Source organism: Mus caroli, unplaced genomic scaffold (assembly GCF_978045245.1).
Source record: "Mus caroli unplaced genomic scaffold, Mus_caroli_1 scaffold_9, whole genome shotgun sequence".
NCBI classification, from domain to species: domain Eukaryota; kingdom Metazoa; phylum Chordata; class Mammalia; order Rodentia; family Muridae; genus Mus; species Mus caroli.
Window position 1 is genome coordinate 37,513,996 of NW_028227264.1, and position 17,970 is coordinate 37,531,965.

Genomic DNA, 17,970 nt, shown 5'->3' on the forward strand with positions numbered 1-17,970 from the left:
TTTGGTTTTGGACAAGGTCTCATCCTAACCTAGGTGTTCAGTAACTCTGTTTTTAGCCCAGGCTAGCCTTGAACTCTAGGTAGACTAAGAGAGCTTTGAACCTTTTTTTCTTTTAAGATTTATTTATTATATGTAAGTACACTGTAGCTGTCTTCAGACACACCAGAGGAGGGTGTCAGATCTCATTACAGATGGTTGTGAGCTAACATGTGGTTGCTGGGATTTGAACTCAGGACCTCTGGAAGAGCAGTCAGTGCTCTTAACCGCTGAGCCATCTCTCCATCCCAGCTTTGAACTTTTAATGCTCTTCCTGAGTGCTGGAATTACAGGCATGCACTACTACTGTGCCTGCTGATAACTTTTCACATAAATATTTTCTATTCTAAATCTGTTTGTTAAACAAATGTATATTGATTGTGGTGAGGTTACAAAGGTGCTGACAGTCACCTTAAGATGGGGGAGGGGAATCCTGGTGGCATCTGGGACAGCTCTCCACAGAATCCCATCTCCAGCTCTCCATCTAAGTCCCTCTGCTGTTCCGCCCACACTCATGCCACCGGAATGCGTCCACCTCTCTATTGATCTTCAGTGGAAACAGCTTCCTCCTACTTGCTTTCCCTTTTCTCCATCTGACAGCTGAGAACCAAGAATTTCCAGTTCTCACAGGGTCTCAGAACTTTTAACCACTCAACTGCACATCACTGGGGGTGGGGTGTCAGTCTCCAGACCTAAAACCTGACCTGTCTGCTTGTACAGCAAGTTTCTCAGCAGCTGCAACTGAGCACAGTTCCCCTCCCTGTCCCCATGCAGATGGGGCTGTTCACCTTATAGAGAGAGCTCAGACCACTGATGATTTTCCTGTTTTGTTCTTAATGTTTCTTGCCCTAGATACTTTTTACTATGAAATACTTTTTTTTTTTTTTTTTAGGCATGAAGGTCAATGCCAGCCAGATGTTCTCATCACACAGGTTAAGTTCTCCAGAGCACTTAATGCAAATGTACGAGGTTTGTGGAGTACCAAAGGAGTCTGTAGGCAGGGCTGTCTATACCCACCCTTGTGAGCCGCCGGCACACACACATGCCGAATGCCATGCTACCTCCTCAGAGCCCCGTATGGCATTCTGTCAGACCTGACTTCTTCTGAAATGTGCCAAACGCTACAGAACTCCCTCTCCTTCCCTCAACACCTCCATACCTCTCAGAGCCCTGCATCCCTACAATGCAGATTTCCCCTGCCCTTAGAAACTGTTCAGACACTGAGCCACCAACTAGACAGCATACACCAGCTGATATGAGGCCACGGACACTTATACAGCAGAGGACTGCCTGGTCTGGCCTCAGTGAGAGAAGACACACCTAGCCCTCAAGAGACTTGAAGCCCTAGGGAGTGGGGAGGTCTGACGTGGGGTGGAGGTAGGGGAGTGGTGACATCCTCTTGGAGGCAGGGGAGGAGGTATAGGATGAGGAACAGTCAGAGGGCAGACTGGGAGGGGAATTAGGGCTGGACTGTACAAAAAGATTAAGGAATAAAAAAATTAAAAAATTAAAAAAAGAAAAACAAAGTAAGCTGTCTCACTCACAGAATGGATAGTATGAGTGAGCAGCCTTAGGGACCTCTTGGGAAAAACAAAGGTGTGCTGAAGTGCTCTGTGCAGATTTTCACTCTGCCAAGCCTCCAGATCCTCCTGTCTCCCTTTTCTTCCCTCCCCCATCCCAGATTAGACATCAATCTGTGACCTACTGACCTACCTACCACAGGAGGATCCTGGAGGCCTGAGAGTCTGGGTGTATGGGGAAGACAGCAGCCTCTTTCCCCTGGCTCTTTTCCATCCCAACTGCACAGGCATTCTGCTCAACCTGAACCTGCTTAATAACCGCCTTTCTCTAGCTGCTCAGTGGTCTGAAATGAAGACAGAGCCACTTGATTCTTAAGGTCATGGGATCTCTGATGCTGGTCCTTTCAGCAAAAGCATGTATGAGCATGCTTGAAGGTTACAGAGACAAGCAAATGGGACCCAAGAGTTCGTTCATGAAGTCGGCTCTGCTGCCTGCACAATGTTGCTCATGTCCGGAGTGCCCCAGGGTGGCTACTGTTGGCCTCTAGCCTCAAGGTTGTCCCTGTGAGACCTCTGGTCCCTGCCATCCTTCGGCTACATTAGTCACTTGGCTGCGTTCTGCTGAGTTCTAGTCTTAATGAGAGTTTCAGAGAAGGTTGAACCAGTCCCCCACCAATGTTAACAATCTCTTCATTTAGCCAAAGAATGAGACCAGTGGGCTTACCTGGTCTCCTCTCAGTAGCCAGTAGAGGCCACTTTGTCACTAGAGTGACATTTTTATTGCATTATTTATAGAAGTATTAGTTTTCCTTCCCTTTAGAAATTGGTGCACGCCCTCTGAGCTAAGAGATTCGGTGGGACATTGGCTGCACATTAATATCCCACAAACATCCTGCTAACAGGTGAGAGTCCAGATTTTCATGGCAGTAAACAAGGACATTCCTCAGATTTGGTAGCATCGAAGATTGTTGGGAATAAGAACAAAACAGTTATAGAGACTTGGAGATGTTGATGATAGTCTTTTGATGTGGAAGCATGCTCAAATCTGATCAAGGATAATAATATCATAGTTTAGGAATTGTGAACAAAACAAAGCATGGGTTTGTTTTGTTTTGTTTTGTTGGTTTTTGAGACAAGGTTTCTCTGTGTAGCCCTGGCTGTCCTGGAACTCACTCTGTAGACCAGGCTGACCTCAAACTCAGAAATCCATCTGCCTCTGCCTCCCAAGTGCTGGGATTAAAGGCTAGCCCCACCTCTGCTCAGCCCAGCTAAAGCATTGTTTTAAGTCAAGAGTTTCCAAGACTCTTAAGATGTAAACTGTTGTTTGATACTATTTCTTAAAGGATAGTTTTGGGGAAAGTTTCTGAAATGAACAATGCTGCTAGCTCTAAGTTTTATCTCCTGAGGAGTTCCCTGGGTAAACAGTCATAAAAGAAGATGGTAACATAGGAAATTATGTGTTTACATTGTATACAATGTAGAGGTTTTGTTTGAAATAGTAGCAAGATCCAATAATGCCAGCTTCACTGTCTTCCATTGTGTCTCTCCATTCTGATTCCAGAGAGCCAGTCTTCCCTGCTGACAGAATCTATAGACCTAAGGGGTTCAGCCTCTCTCACAGTGGCTCTGTCCCCACTCATGTCACTGCCTGGAAGGTTCCCATTCAGCTCCTCGCTTGCCTCTCCTTGAAGTTCATTGGGATGTTTTTTGCAAACAGAATCCCATCCAGCCCTCCACACAGGTCAGGCATGACCCGCACACAATAGCTGTGTGACATGGGTCCTTGCTCTACAACTGCCAGAGATAATTTGACAAGAAAGAGAATTGCGAAAGTCAGGTACTTTCTAAAGTAGTGCCAAGCTTAAGAGCACCATGGGGAATAGTCTGCACTCAGTACTTTCATTACTACGGGAAGTGGCAGAGATGAGAGATACCCAGTTCTTCAGCATTTTCGTCCCCTCTTTTGCAATGTGACATTCTTGCTAAGAGTTGGCTGACCAGCCAGGGTTCATATTTCCCACCTTTGCTTACTCCTATGGGGCTCGGTCTTACTAAGGGAAAACAAATAGAAGTGACATCTGGCCTTACAGGCTTTGTGTCCTCCTCTGTAGTCTGCCAGCTCAGTGTGTGAAAGGCTCAGAGTACCTTTGTCTAAAGTTTCTATTGCTGTGCTAAAACACCATGACTGAAAGCAACTTGGAGAGGAAAGGGTTTATTTTATCTGATGCTTCCTCCCTGGAATCTATCATTAAGGAAGCCAGGGCAGGAAACAGGAGGCAGAACCTGAAGCAGGAGCCTGTGAGGAATGCTGCCTTGCTCCTCATGACTTGCTCAGCCTGCTTTCTTTTTACTACTAAGAACGGCCTGCCTGCCTAGGTGTAGCACCTCCCACAGTGGGCTGGACTTTCCCACATCAATCAATTTGACTGAAGTATATTCTCAATCTACGTTCTCTCTTCTCAGATGATGCTAGCTCAATGGTTCACAACCTGTGGTTCGGAGCACCCTGGGGGTGAAACACTTTAACAGGGGTCTCCTAAGACCATTGGAAAATATAGGTATTTGTATTACTATTCAGAATGGTAGCAAAATTACACTTATGAAGCAGCAGCGAAACTAACTTTATGGCTGATGGCCACCACAACATGAGAAACTGTATTAAAGGGTCACAGCACTAGGAAGGTTGAGAACTACCACTCTAGCTTGTGTAAAGTTGACAAAACACTAGCCAGCATGCTGAGGGGCACCAACCAGGGGAAAGCTACCTGCCATGCAAGGACATATATCATGTTAACCACCTTAGCTCTCTGTGCTTCAGCGTCTACTTGAAGAAGTAAGTTGTTAAATAGAAAGAAAATAATTGCTACCATCCATCTGAAGAGACTAGCCCCAGAGAAAGCTTTGGTTTTGGGTGGCCTTGATGGGAACAAATTAACTTATCTTTAAGCAGACTAATAAAGTATCAGGTATTTTTTAGAGTACTGTTAGCTGAAAACCCTTTGTGAAGCAGCTTGCTTTGGCCACTATTAAGCGGCAGTTAAGTTTTCATTGTTTCTCTCTTCATGGTGGCCATGGGGATCATGTTGGCCATGGGGATGAATCTGATTTATGAGTCTTGGGTGGAAAGAAAGATAGCTACAAAGCCACATTTCATCCAGAACTGACTCTATGCATAGGTCATTTAAGCCAAAGCTGTATTTCCTGCAGAATCAGAGGTGTACTCTCCAAGAGCCTTTCTAGATGATGATCCCCAGTACCCAAAAGAATGAATACTGAGACCAAACAGGAGCCCCAACTTTGGGGATCGTTCTGCAGTTTTCTCACAGCTATACAAAAAGGCTTGGTCCTGCAGCTTTGTGGTGAGTCTCAACTCAAAACACATTGCTGCTCTGAAGGCATCAGTCCTGGGCCAGTGTGTGGGCTGGTTCCAAATATCTCTACAACAATCTGATCTGCATTATAGCATCCAAAACCACCTTCTCCGCCTCCTCCAGGGTTTTCTGTAAAACAGGACTGATGAAATTGGCCAAGTTCACGGGGGAGGGGTAGTTTATAGATGTTGGATGATAACAAGCTATAAACACGAAGACGCGGAGCACTGTATGCGAACACTGCGTGCATGTTAATTAGTCTCAAAGTTTCAACACTTCTTCCTACAAGGTATAAGAAACCAGCATATCTTTTCCAAATTTCCCTTCCTCAGGAAAACATTTACTTGGAAAAAGTAAATGTAGCATTTGGCTCAAGTGCTACAAAAGGAATCTACAGGCAGAATAATGTTATTAGAAGACCTCCAGTTTGTATTGCTCTTTCGTCAGTAAGAGCTTAAGGTGCTCTCTGGCAAACTGGTTCTATGACATTCTACTATGACAAGGTCACGTGGGCACCTGCAGCACACCCGTAAGTATGACTCCTGGCTTCCCTGGAGTTATTTGTGGGTAAAGTCTGATGAAATAGTAGAGGTTTTAAGGTCGAGATAGGACAGGCTTCAGGGATAGATTTTAATTCTATTTTTAGATAATATTTCTTCAACCTTATAGACATGAAAAAATGCCAAGTTATACAGGAAGAGGCGTGGTCCACCCATGGAACACAGCTGGGGATGAGAGCTGAGAGTGCTTCACATTAGTGGCTGCCATCTTTGGTCAGATATCCGACCCGCTGACTTCTAGGGAAGAGTCCACCTTCCCATATTTGAGGAACACAGTGTGTTTGTATTCTTTTAACAATTTTTTGATTATGTGTATTTGTGTGTCTGTATGTGAACATGAGTGTAGGTGCCCAAGGGACCAGAAGGGGGCGTGGTATGAGCCACCCCGTGTGGGTGCCAGGAAACTGCTCTCATTAGAGCAGTAAACACTCTTAACCACTGAGCCATCTCTCCAACTGCTGCTATTGTAATTTCTCAATTTCCCAATAACATGATATTTCTAAACAAACAAATAAATACATGCATACATAAATAAAACATGAATACACCTTCATCTGGTCTTGAATGTACTTTTTGTCCTAGGCTTTCCAAATAAAATAAAAAGTCTTAGGCCACTTAAGGGCTTTACGAAATCACAGGGAGACAGCACCACTCCCAGACTTTGTGAGGTGATCTCCTGAGCAGAGAAAAATCGCAGCCCACGGTATTCAGGTATTCATCATGCACACCTTCCCTGATCCCCCAGAGTTCCAGCCAAAGGTACAAAAGAGCGGCTGCTGTCATAAATCATTCCTGCATGAAGGACAAGGAGTCCTAATGGTAGCTGAAAGTTGTGGGAATACACGAGGGAACAACTACAACAACAACAACAAATGGGGATGTTTAGGTCTGTAAAAAACAGAAACTGTAACAGACCTCTCCCCAGGACCTCCACAGACCCCAGGACAGCAGTTGATCCTCACACCCACAGCTCCAAGGTGAGCAAAACGCCCTGTCCAGTCAATTTCCCTTCTGTGCTCACAATGTTCTAAAGGCCCCATGACCACATCCTTCCTCCACTGCTTCCTGGTCCCTTTTAAAATTTGTTATTATGAAAAAAGTCTAAAGTTACTAAAAAAAAAAAGAGCATAATGAATTCTCTTTGTCACTGTTTGTCTGTTATCACCCAGACGTCTGAGCTTTGGGCACACTGACTCTGTTCTCCTCCAGCGTTTCTCTTGTCTTGGGTGTGTGTTGCTTGAGGTGGAGCCCAGAGCCTGGCACCAGCAACTCTAGCGCTCCCTGTGGTGATTCTAAGTCTCCCTAGCACCCAATTTCTACTTCCAATTTCCCCCGATTACTTGGTGTCACCCCACTAGAAGATCAGCTATATGAAGGTAAGATTTTTGTTCATCTTTGCTCACTAAGACATCCCTCCCTCCCAGATGAGTGACTGACATATAATAGATGCTCATTAATAAGAGTTGGGTGAAGCAATCCTGTTTCCTTTCCCACATCCGTCGAGGATGCACTTAAATACCCGCTCTCTGACTCCACCCAATGATTACACAGTCACTGCACCCACTTGTTCTTCTCTCCCAGACTCTCAATAGTTCCTGGATCATAATCCCAAGAGGCAAACCTAAACTTGTCCAATTCTCTTTGTATCCCATGTCACAGTATGCTGGCACGGCTGTAAATGAACTCACCTGGGATCTTCTGGCCACCATGATATGAATGTGGGCCACCACCAGAGGCCAAGAGTGGAGCAGTTCCTTATCTATGTCCCTTACAAAAAAATACAAATGATTGACATTTTGTCCTTTTAGATGGATGCGTGACTCTCCAAGCAGCCTCTAATCAGCCTAGCCTCCTTGAGTTATTGTGCACACCACAGAAAAGATAGTTCCTGCCAGGCTCCACCTGAGGGCTGAGAGCATGCACTGGGCATACTGTTATTTGGTTCGGGTTCTTTCTTCTTCCATTTTCAAGGCTGTCAGGCAGCAAAGACATTCAGGCATCAGATACTCTTCAATTAAGTCTTCAATAAAAGCCAGGGGATGTTGCCAGCCACGATGACAAGTTAGAAACCTGTAGGACCAGTAATGTGCCAGCTCTCCAACAACCACAACTAGGGTGGTTGGGTCACTGCCACTCCCTCCAAACAGTGTGTCCTGTCTCCTGTCAAGGAGGAGTGGCTCTGGTCATGGCTATTCTTCTGTAAAGCAGGTCATGGCCTGGCAAAAGCAGATCCAAAGGAAAAGGGCGCCACATCAAAGCTCACAGCAGGGCTACCACATTCTTCCCAATAAAGTATTTTCAAGGGGCTGGTGCCCTGACAGCTGGTGTTCTACCTAGGTGTCACATGTCACAATTGCTAAGGTCATCTGATTTCAAAGCTATCTTACAGGAGGACTCAGTAGCTATGAGTTCTAACCCAGATCCAAATGTTAAAGTAGGGACCTGGAGACATACATGGCTTAGCAGTTAAGAGGACCTGGGTTCAATCCCTAGCACCCACATGAATTTTCCAAACCAAGGGACCTGACACACTTTTCTGGCCTCTGGTGGGTCACATACATACATTCAGGCAAAATATCCATATACATTAAAAAATTAAACTCTTGAATGGAGCTCCAGCTGAAAACTCACAAGAGCTCACCATTTTTTTCTAGATTCTTCTGGGAGTGGAACTGGTATCCAGAGCTCTTGTCTGATCTAGTCATTCCGTGGCTACTTCCATTCCCTCTCATAGTCAATCTCACAGGCACCTTCTCCAGGAAAGGAGATCACGCCAGCTACTCCAGGCTTTCTCCTGAGATCCATAAAAGGAAATGAGCTTGAGGCGTCCATCTGATTGTAGTATCTGTGCTACACTGGGTGCCAAGTATTGTAAAGATCACTCCTACATCTAAGTTAAAACCAACCACAACTACTCCCTATGTTAGCCTCTGTTGGCTTGCCCTGGCATAGAGAAAGAGAGTTATTGGGAGAGGGATTGGACCAAGATCCCAATCCCACATAGATGCAGAGATGTGGATCTAGGACTGGAAAGAGCACTCGTTGTCCCGTCAGTGGTGCCATGGGTATGTTTTCTTCTGCTTTGCACATCTCCCCATCAGAATGATATATGCAAAGACAAGGATGATCGTGCACTTTAGCTGTAGCCCTGTCAGCTCCTAGCAACATGCTCAAACAGAATCCAGGAGTGTTCAGTACCTAGACAGAACTCCTGAAGCCCAAGTGTTGCCCAACTTAACAAAGCAGGAGACTCTCCAGCTTTGTTGAGATTTCCCAGCATTGATAACCCCTTAGTTATGACATGTCTTTACACACCAAGTCCTATCATCATGCCCAACACTCTTCCAGACTCCAGCACATAGCAGGTGACACAGCCATCCCCTGGGACCTCTGAAACATTTCAGTTTCCCCAAGAGACTGGTGGAATTTCCACCTCTGGGTCATTAGCCTCTCTCAGGACAGCATTCTGACTAATGCAGAATTCACTTTAGGATGGCATCTGGCACAGGTAAGAGAGGACTGTGGTCAGCTTTGTCACAGTGACAGGGGTGATCTGAAGACTCAGCTCCATGACAGGGATGCTCTGGACTCACAACCCTGTCCCAGGGTCACTCTGAAGTCATAGCACTGTCACAACCTATTGCACATGGTGATGCTTTGGGGATGCTCCAAGGTCATGGTCTTGGGTCAGAGACTAGGAGGAAGATCTGCCTTTAAGGATAGGGATAAGAAGACAGGCCATGGGAGTGAGTATTTTCACCCCGCCCATCTCTTATTCCCTCCCAGAACACTCTGCCAAGATTTGTTCACCTACAAGGTATTGTTTCCCATCAAGTAGGAGGAGAAAGTAAAAGGGTGTGACATTTGAAAATCATCTCTCTCCTAGCAAAACCACCCAGAGAAGGCATCAGCTTGTGACCAGGTCTCAGAGGACTTTAGTTGGGGCTCTTATGGTTTGAATTTGAAATCTCTCACACAGGTTCATGTCTTCAGTCATTGGTTCCCACCTTGCAGCCCTGTTTTGGAGGCTGTGGAGACTGCAGAAGATGGAACCTGGATGGAAGAAGGAGTGGGGGCTGCCGGCCCTCTTTTCTAACTTCTGAGGTCTCTTCTTCTGTCCAAGATACACAAAGGTTCTGAACCACATATTTCTACTGCTACTACCCGACTCACTCGCTATTCCTTCCTTGCTAAAATGGACTGGACTCATCCCAAACTGTGAGCCAAATTAACCCTTTCCTTCCTTGCTAGCTTCTGTCAGATATTTGGTCACATCAATACAAAAATAATGAATTCAAGGACCGGTGTGGCTTCTAACACAGGTTTTAAAGTAAGCCAGCACACTAGCTTAGAGCCTAGCTTTTAAGATAAATTATTTGTACATCAATACTAAAAACAAAATAAAACAAAACAAAAAACCTCCTTCCACTAAGACAGCAGAGGGTTTATAGAACCTGTGCTAACCACCACAACTGAAGACAGAACTAGTCCTGGATGTCACAAGGCAAATGGCCACAAAGATCAGGGGATCTCCTTGGAGTCTGCCTGGGAAATTCTAGAGTGGAGTGTGCAGTCCAGCAAGTCTACCAGAGTTCTTATTTTCCCACATTTGCCTTCAAGGAAGTGGGAGAGCTGCTTCAGACCTTTGCTCACATCTCTTCCTCGGCACGCCAACCGACACACCTCACTTCTTCCTTCTGGCTCTCTTGTTTTCTAAGAAGACATCATTAAGGCCAAGAATCATCTGGCCTTACAGTTCAAGCCCAACACAGATACAAGCGACACAATTTACCAGGCCTCACAAATTACAGTTTTTAACCCCTTTCATCCCTGCATTGGCACGCAGTTTGCTAACTTTAATAGTCCCTCACAAAGCAGTGAGTGTCATTATTACCTGTATTAAGGTTTAAGAAACCGAGTCACCCACAGGCCACAGGCTGAGTCAGAGTGAGAGGGAGTCTGAGCTCCTGACTACCAAATGCCTTGCCCTCATACGACTGCAGGAGCATTTCTTATTTGAAGCTGGTGATTCCAGTGCCTTCTCTACGGTCTCATCTTTATTCTAAAGCTAGCAAGGCTGTTGTAACCGAACCGAGGAAGAAGATGGAAAAGGGGTGGTTTGAATATCCTCACATATTGGAAAACATCTGAGACGCTAAGATACCAAGAATTCCAGCCCTGGGCACTCAGCAAGGAGTGGAGCTTGGGCAGGAATTCCTCTCTGATGATTTTCTACAGTAAAAAAACCTGCACAAGGGCCAGAGCTGGATCTCAATGGTAGAACGCTTGCCTAACATCCATGAGGTCCTAGTTCAAGTCCAAGAACTACCCAGCTTCAAAACTGTACAACTTTACACAAGAGCAAAAGCATCTAATGCAGGATGAGGAGGGAGAGATGGGTTTGAAGGAAGTGATGCCTTAACTGATATTAATTAGGGATTCACACATCCAAGTGGACATGAACACCTGAAGCAAGCTTCCAGGCAAAGGGAACGGCATGATCAAAATCAAACCGGCAAGGAAGGACACATCATATGCAGAGAAAGACAAATAGTTTGGTACCATTCAAGCCTGAATCAGGGAGTGGTAGACAAAGGAGTGTTGGACAGAGGCAGGCAATGTAGAGAAGATCTAACGTGCATATCCAGTGCTCACTCCACTCAGCTAAAAGCTGCCCACATGGCTACTGGATTCTATATAGATCCATCTTCCCCCGGTCCCACCTCTGTTCTAGTCTGGAGCTTCAGTTGCCATTAACCGAGTCACCTCAGTGTTCCCTCCTTGTTGAAATGGACTGTAAGCATCCCAAACTGTGAGCCAAATTAACCCTTGCCTTCCTTCCTTGCTTCTGTCAGATATTTGTCACAGTACCATTCATGTTCTGTGGTAACTTTGAGGACCAATGACCTAATGTCCTTCCTGGCTTCAAGTCTTCATGGAGGCTCTGTGTCAAGGGGCAGTGGTGAGGTGGGAGTGTGTATCTTACTTATTTGTCAACTACTGTTATGGTTTGGATCTTAAATGTCATTCAAAGGCCACATTACAGGTCGGGTTCCAGTCTATAGTGCTATCTAGAGGCAAAGGCACTTTTAGGAGGTGGGGCCTAATGGAAGGAATTGGGTCACTAGGAGGTGTGTCCTTGAGGGGATATGGGGACTCCAGCCTTTTACTATCTTTAATTTCTAGATGCGTGAAGTGAGTGGCTTTGTGCCCTGACCACTCCCACAGGGATGCTCCTTCTTGGCACAGCCCCAAAACAACTGGCCATCTGACTGTACATAGAAACCTCTGACCCAGAATAAAGCTTTCTTCCCTTTATATTCTCTTTCTCAAACATTTTGACATAGTGATGAAAAACTAAAGCAAGATATTAAATGAAATTTTTACTTCTGTTGTCACTTTCTCTGGTCTAAAATGAGGTTTAACTTTCAGGCAAAGGCTCATTCAGATATCAACAGAAAAGAAAAAAAAAAGATCTTTCTCTGAATGCAGAAAAATAGAAAATACTTCATACATTGTGATTTCTTCTTTCATGGTTCTGACGTGAACATAAAGTGTGCCACTTCAGACAGTGTAGTCACTCTCAGATGTAACCTTGCCTCGGAAAGCTAACCTGTACTTAGTGTGTTAATCAAATGCCATGACATTAGTGGGATATTATCTTTCTTTTTTGTTTTTGTTTTAGTTTGGTTGTTTTGTTTTTCCAGAGTTTCCCTGTGTACTGGCTGTACACCTCCCGCACAAGACTCTGTAGACCAGAGATCTACCTGACTCTGCCTTCTAAGTGCTGGGAATAAAGGCCCGGCTGAATATTTATCTTTTTATATTATAATCAAGGAAAGCAAAATGGGTATATTTCCAAGGCAACTTTTTGAATTTATACGTAAAACACAGGCATAGACCTGAAAATCTGTTTACTTGTCTACCTCAACTCAGAGTGGTGGTCATGGCAACTGTTTTACTCAATAAATAAACATCTGCTGAACATCTATACAGTTGTAAAAGAGACATGATCTGAAAATGTATATGCGTTCAGCTACCAGAAACACAAGGACAGGCTGGAGGACAGACACAGGAAGGAGGCTAGATAAAGGCAGGTTAATCTCTTTTCAGCTCGGCCATGTACTTAAGCCAAACATTTATCAGTACTGTGCTGTCATGAGCTAAAACCCACCTCTCAAAGCAAGGTACCAGACAGTCAGATCCCTAGAACCCCTATCCAGAGCCTGTCTCCATAGCTGTGCTGTGTTCTCCGGCACACCCGCAGCAAAGGCTCATCATCACAACCTGCCCTCCTCACAGGAAGAGTCCTCAAAACCTGTCAAGGTAAGCCAAGCATGGTCAGGTATGACTATAAAACCCAGCACTTGGGAGGTAGAGACAGGAAGATCAAGAGTTCAAGACAGGCTTTTCTGCCTAGTGAGTTCACGACCAGAATGTGCTGTGTGGTGCCCTGTCTAAAAAACAATCAAAACCAATCAAGTTGTTGCATGGGAACTGAAGGAAGGTGTCAGAATTCTCTTGGGTGCCAGTCTTTGTGGAGGTGTTTGAATTAACATTTCTAGCTCCCACCACCAAGAGGAGTTGAGGCAAAGGGTTCCGATTTAGCTCCAGTTTCTAGCATGACCAAAAAGAACACATTGCCCAAGAAAGTTGGTGTTTGCCTAATGAATAACAGAAGACACATGCCACTTAATTTTTTACCCATTTATTTCCCATGTGCTGTGGCACACACGTGCTGTGCTCTGGCACACATGTGCTGTGAAACACTTGTGCTGTGGGCATACATGTGCATGTGCTGTGGCAGACATGTGTATGTGCTGTGGGCACACGTGTGCTTACAGTGTAGGCACACAGGTGCTGTGGCACACATGTGCTGTGGCAAAAATGTACCTGTGCTGGGGCACACACATGTGCATGTGCTGTGGGCACACATGTGCCTGTGCTGTTTGCATGTACATGAGCCTGTATTATGGCACACACGTGCCTGTTCTGTGAGTACACGTATGCATGTGTTGAGGCACACATGTGCCTGTGATGTGGACACACATGTGAATGTGCTATGGAATGTGCCTGTGCTGTGGGCACACATGTGCCTATGCTGTGGACACACATGTGAACGTGCTGTGGGCACACATGTGCATATGCTGTGACACTCATGTGCCTGTGATGTGACACTCATATGCATGTGCTGTGACACTCATGTGCTTGTACTGTGGCACACATGTGCCTGTGATGTGGCACTCATGTGCCTGTGATGTGACACTCATGTGCTTGTGCTGTGGCACACATGTGCCTGTGCTGTGACACACATATGCATGTGCTGTGGGCACACATGTGCCTGTGCTGTGACACACATGTGCCTGTGCTGTTACATACATGTGGGAGTCAAAGGACAGCTTGCAGGCATTCTCCCCTTCCAAGGACTAAACTCTGGTTGTCAGGGTTAAGGTTGAGAGCCTTAATGCTCTGAGCCTTCCCATCAGACCTGGATACTGTTGCAAAACCAAAGTTTACTAAGTGTTCCCCCAGGGCCCATGGGTTTCAGGCATGGTCACCAGTGTGATAAGTAGTTCCTTTAGGGAACCTTGAGATTGGCTCAACATACCCCTGAGACCAAGTTCTGGGCACAAAGGAGTTTTATTTGCCTCAGAGGGACAGTGGACAGAGATAAGGAACAAAAACAGAAGGTAGAATACAAAGGAAAGGGGGTAACGAAACAAAGGAGAGGGTGAAGGGGTATTTGTCCTAGAAGGCAAAGGACTGCCTGTGGACAGAAAGGAGGCAGAGTGGCCCATAGGCAAATGGCAGTTTATAAATGCAATTGCCACCCCCTCCCCCAGTTAAGATGAGGAGTTTAGTTTTAATTGGGCATGTTACTTAGGTGAGCCAAAGAGGGCTTTTGAATGCTGGACTTCTATGCTTTGATAGCTGGACCTTGGTTGGTAGCCTTAGGAGGAGAAATTGGCCAAATAAGGAAACAGACATTAGGGGCTAGCTATAGGAATGTAATACAGCTTTTTTTGTCCTTTTTAAAGCAAGACAGAGGGAACTAGGGAGAAGCCAGGTTTGGGGGCTGGCTAGAGTCCTTTCATTGGAACCTTTAGGAGTTGTGGCCCAGCCAAAGGAAGTTAGGCCATTAAAGGTGTCTCCCTAAAGGGGAAGCTGGCCCCCTCTCCTGTCTCTTTGTTGGCCAGCTATCCTGAGGTGAGATGCTTCCTCTAGCAAGTGTTCCTCACTATGATGGGCTTGGCTGCCCATCACAGACCCAAAGAAACAAGTTCAACCAACTGCGGATTGAAATAGCCAGAACTGTGAGCTCAAATAAACCCTTTTCTCTCTGAGATTATTCCTCTCAGTTATGTGCAGTGACACAGACTAACTAACACCCCAACCTGTCTTTGTAGGGTTTCTGTTGCTGCAGTGAAACACCATGACCAAAAGCAACTTGGGGAGGAAAGGGTTTATTCCGCTTCTGCTTCCCCAGCCCTGTTCATCACCAAAGGACATCAGGGCAGGAGCTCACACAGGGCAGGAACCTGGAGGCAGGAGCTGTGCAAAGGCCATGGAGGGGTGCTGCTCACTGCCTTGCTTCCCATGGCTTGCTCTGCCAGCTTTCTCATAGAACTCAGGACCACCAGCCCAGGGGTGGCACCACCCGCAGTGGTTGAGACCCTCCACCACTGATTACTAATTGAGAAAATACCTTACAACTGGGTCTCATTGAGGCTTTTCCTCAACTGAGGTTCCTTCCTCTCTGGTGACTCTAACTTGTGTCAAGTTGACACACAAAACCAGCCAGTACAACTGACCCCTTGTCAACTTGACACACAACCACATCACTATTACATCACAACCCTTCCTTTCTTACAAGATATCACATTAAAAACATAAATAGCATTAGAACTTTCACAGTCTTTAAAATTAAAACACATTTCAGTCTCTTAATTTGCAAAACACATGACACTCAAGAAGAAGGAAGACCAAAGTGTGGATACTTCGTTCCTTCTTAGAATGGGGAACAAAATACCCATGGAAGGAGTTACAGAGACAAAGTTAAAAGCTGAGACAGAAGGAAGGACCATCCAGAGACTGTCCTACCCAGGGATCCAGCTCATAAACAACCACCAAACCCAGACACTATTGCATATGCCAGCAAGATTTTGCTGACAGGACCCTGATATAGCTCTCTTGTGAGGCTATGCCAGTTCCTTCCAAATACAGAAGTGAATGTTCACAGTCATCTATTGGATGGAACACAGGGCCCCCAATGAAGGAGCTAGAGAAAGTAACCAAGGAGCTAAAGGTGTCTGCAACCCTATAGGAAGAACAACAATATGAACTAACCAGTACCCCCCAGAGCTTGTGTCTCTAGTTGCATATGTAGCAGAGGATGGTCTAGTCGGCCATCAACGGGATGAGAGGCCCTTGGTCTTGCGAAGATTATATGCCCCATTACAGGAGAATGCCAGGGCCAGGAAGTGGGAGTGGGTGGGTTGGGGAGCAGGGAAAGGGGAGGGTATAGGGGACTTTCAGGATAGCATTTGAAATGTAAATGAAGAAAATATCTAATAAAAAAAGAAAAACAAAAGAATTCATGGACTAATAAAAATCTAAGATCAAGAAAAAAAAGCCAACCTCTAAAAATACAAAATCTCTTTTAAAATTTCAAGGTCCTTCAGTTGAGGGCTCCTGTAATAGTCAAAATTAAATTAAATACCTTCTTCAAGAGGGAAGAACCGGGGCACAGTCACAGTCTAAACCAAGCAAAACCATATTCCAGCAGTATAAGTAACTAAATGTCCTATGTTTGGGATCCACACATGATTATCTGGACTCTGTCAGATGGCTTGGGCCACTTCTCCAGCTCTGCCCTCTATGCCATACACAGTTTGTCTTCTAGGCTCTGGCAGGAGCACTTGTCCCTCTGGAACCAAAACTTCCTGGCCAAAAGAACTTAGGGCTATGGGAACAGGAAGCAGAAACTTTCCTAGAGGGTCACCAGGGTGACAGTGAGTGGAACTATTCCCTTCTCCTCCCACCCCCCCACCCCACCACCCCCAGATCCCTGGACCCGTGGATCCTGGCTATGGGAGAAACTGTACCATATATCGAACGCTGATTCAAAACATATACTGCCTTCTGAAGAACTCTGCCCCAGCCCTCCGTGCTGCTGCCACCTAATTGGCGCTGTAACTGTATCTTCAAAAGGCCATTCCATCTTTCTATCAGGTCAGCAGCTTCAGGATGATGGGAACATGGTAAGACCAGTGAAGTCCATGATTGTGGGCCCACTGTTGGACTTCTCTGGTGTGAAATGAGTTCCTTGGTCAGAAGCAATACTGTGTGGAATACCATGATCGTGCATAAGGCATTCTGTGAGTTCGTGGATGGTGGTTTTGGCAGAAGCATTACATGCAGAAAAGGCAAATCCATAATCAGAATAAGTATCTACTCCAGTAAGAACAAAACATTGTCCTTTCCACAGAGGTAGTGGTCCAATATAGTCCCCCTGCCACCAGGATGCTGACTGGTCACCCTGGGGAGTGGTGCCACTGGTAGCCAGGTCAGCTTTGGTGTATGGAAGTCTGTGTTGTTGAGCCCATACATAAACCTCCATCTCTGCCACCATGGCCAATTTGTCCATGTGCCCATTGAGCAATAACCAGGATGGCTGGGGAAAGAGGCTGACTGTCCACAGAACAGGTCGTCCTATCTACCTGATTATTGAACTCCTCTGCTGAAGTCACCATTTGATGAGCAGCTGGGTGTGGCACTGCGAGACACTAGGATTGGCCATTTGTGAGGTTGCAGTCTCAATGGCCATTGAAGGCCCAAGATTAAAGGAGTCAAGAAACGAAGTTGAGGCTTGGCACCAGGAAGAGAGCCTATGGCAGGCTATTGGTGAAAGTGCAGCCCAGTTGCAGCAAGGGACCCACCCCTGCCGTTGTGGAGATGCCCGTACAAGCCTATCCATCTCATCCTTCGAAAGCTGAAGTGCTGCTGTTATGTTGCACTTGCATTTGCCTTGTCTGTCTAGCTAGTGGACATACATTTTCTCATCAATGGAAGTTAATAGGTGAAGGGCCAAACACTTCAGTTGTCAGTCAAGCATCCCAAGGACTAAGAATGTACAAAAGGGGAGCTATTAGTCCCAGGGGGCCTGGGAGGTTTCACACTGAGCTCCTCATAAAAAAAAAAAAAAAAAACACAACAATGACTGCAACCACCTACTTATGCCTCTGTGTCTAGTGTGCTTCTTGTCTGTCACGCAGGATGTTTGCTCAAAGCCTAGACTTCTAACAAATTCGTGGCTAGGTGAATGAGCGTGTTGTCCAGTATTCCATTACTACCTACTCACATGAGAGTTACGCTTATCCTAGTGTGAGTGCATCCGAGGAAATAAGGCCATTTGGAAAGACAAGGAGGACAGACTTAAAACAAGAGAGCACAGATTGTCAGCATGTGTGTGCACACACTGGA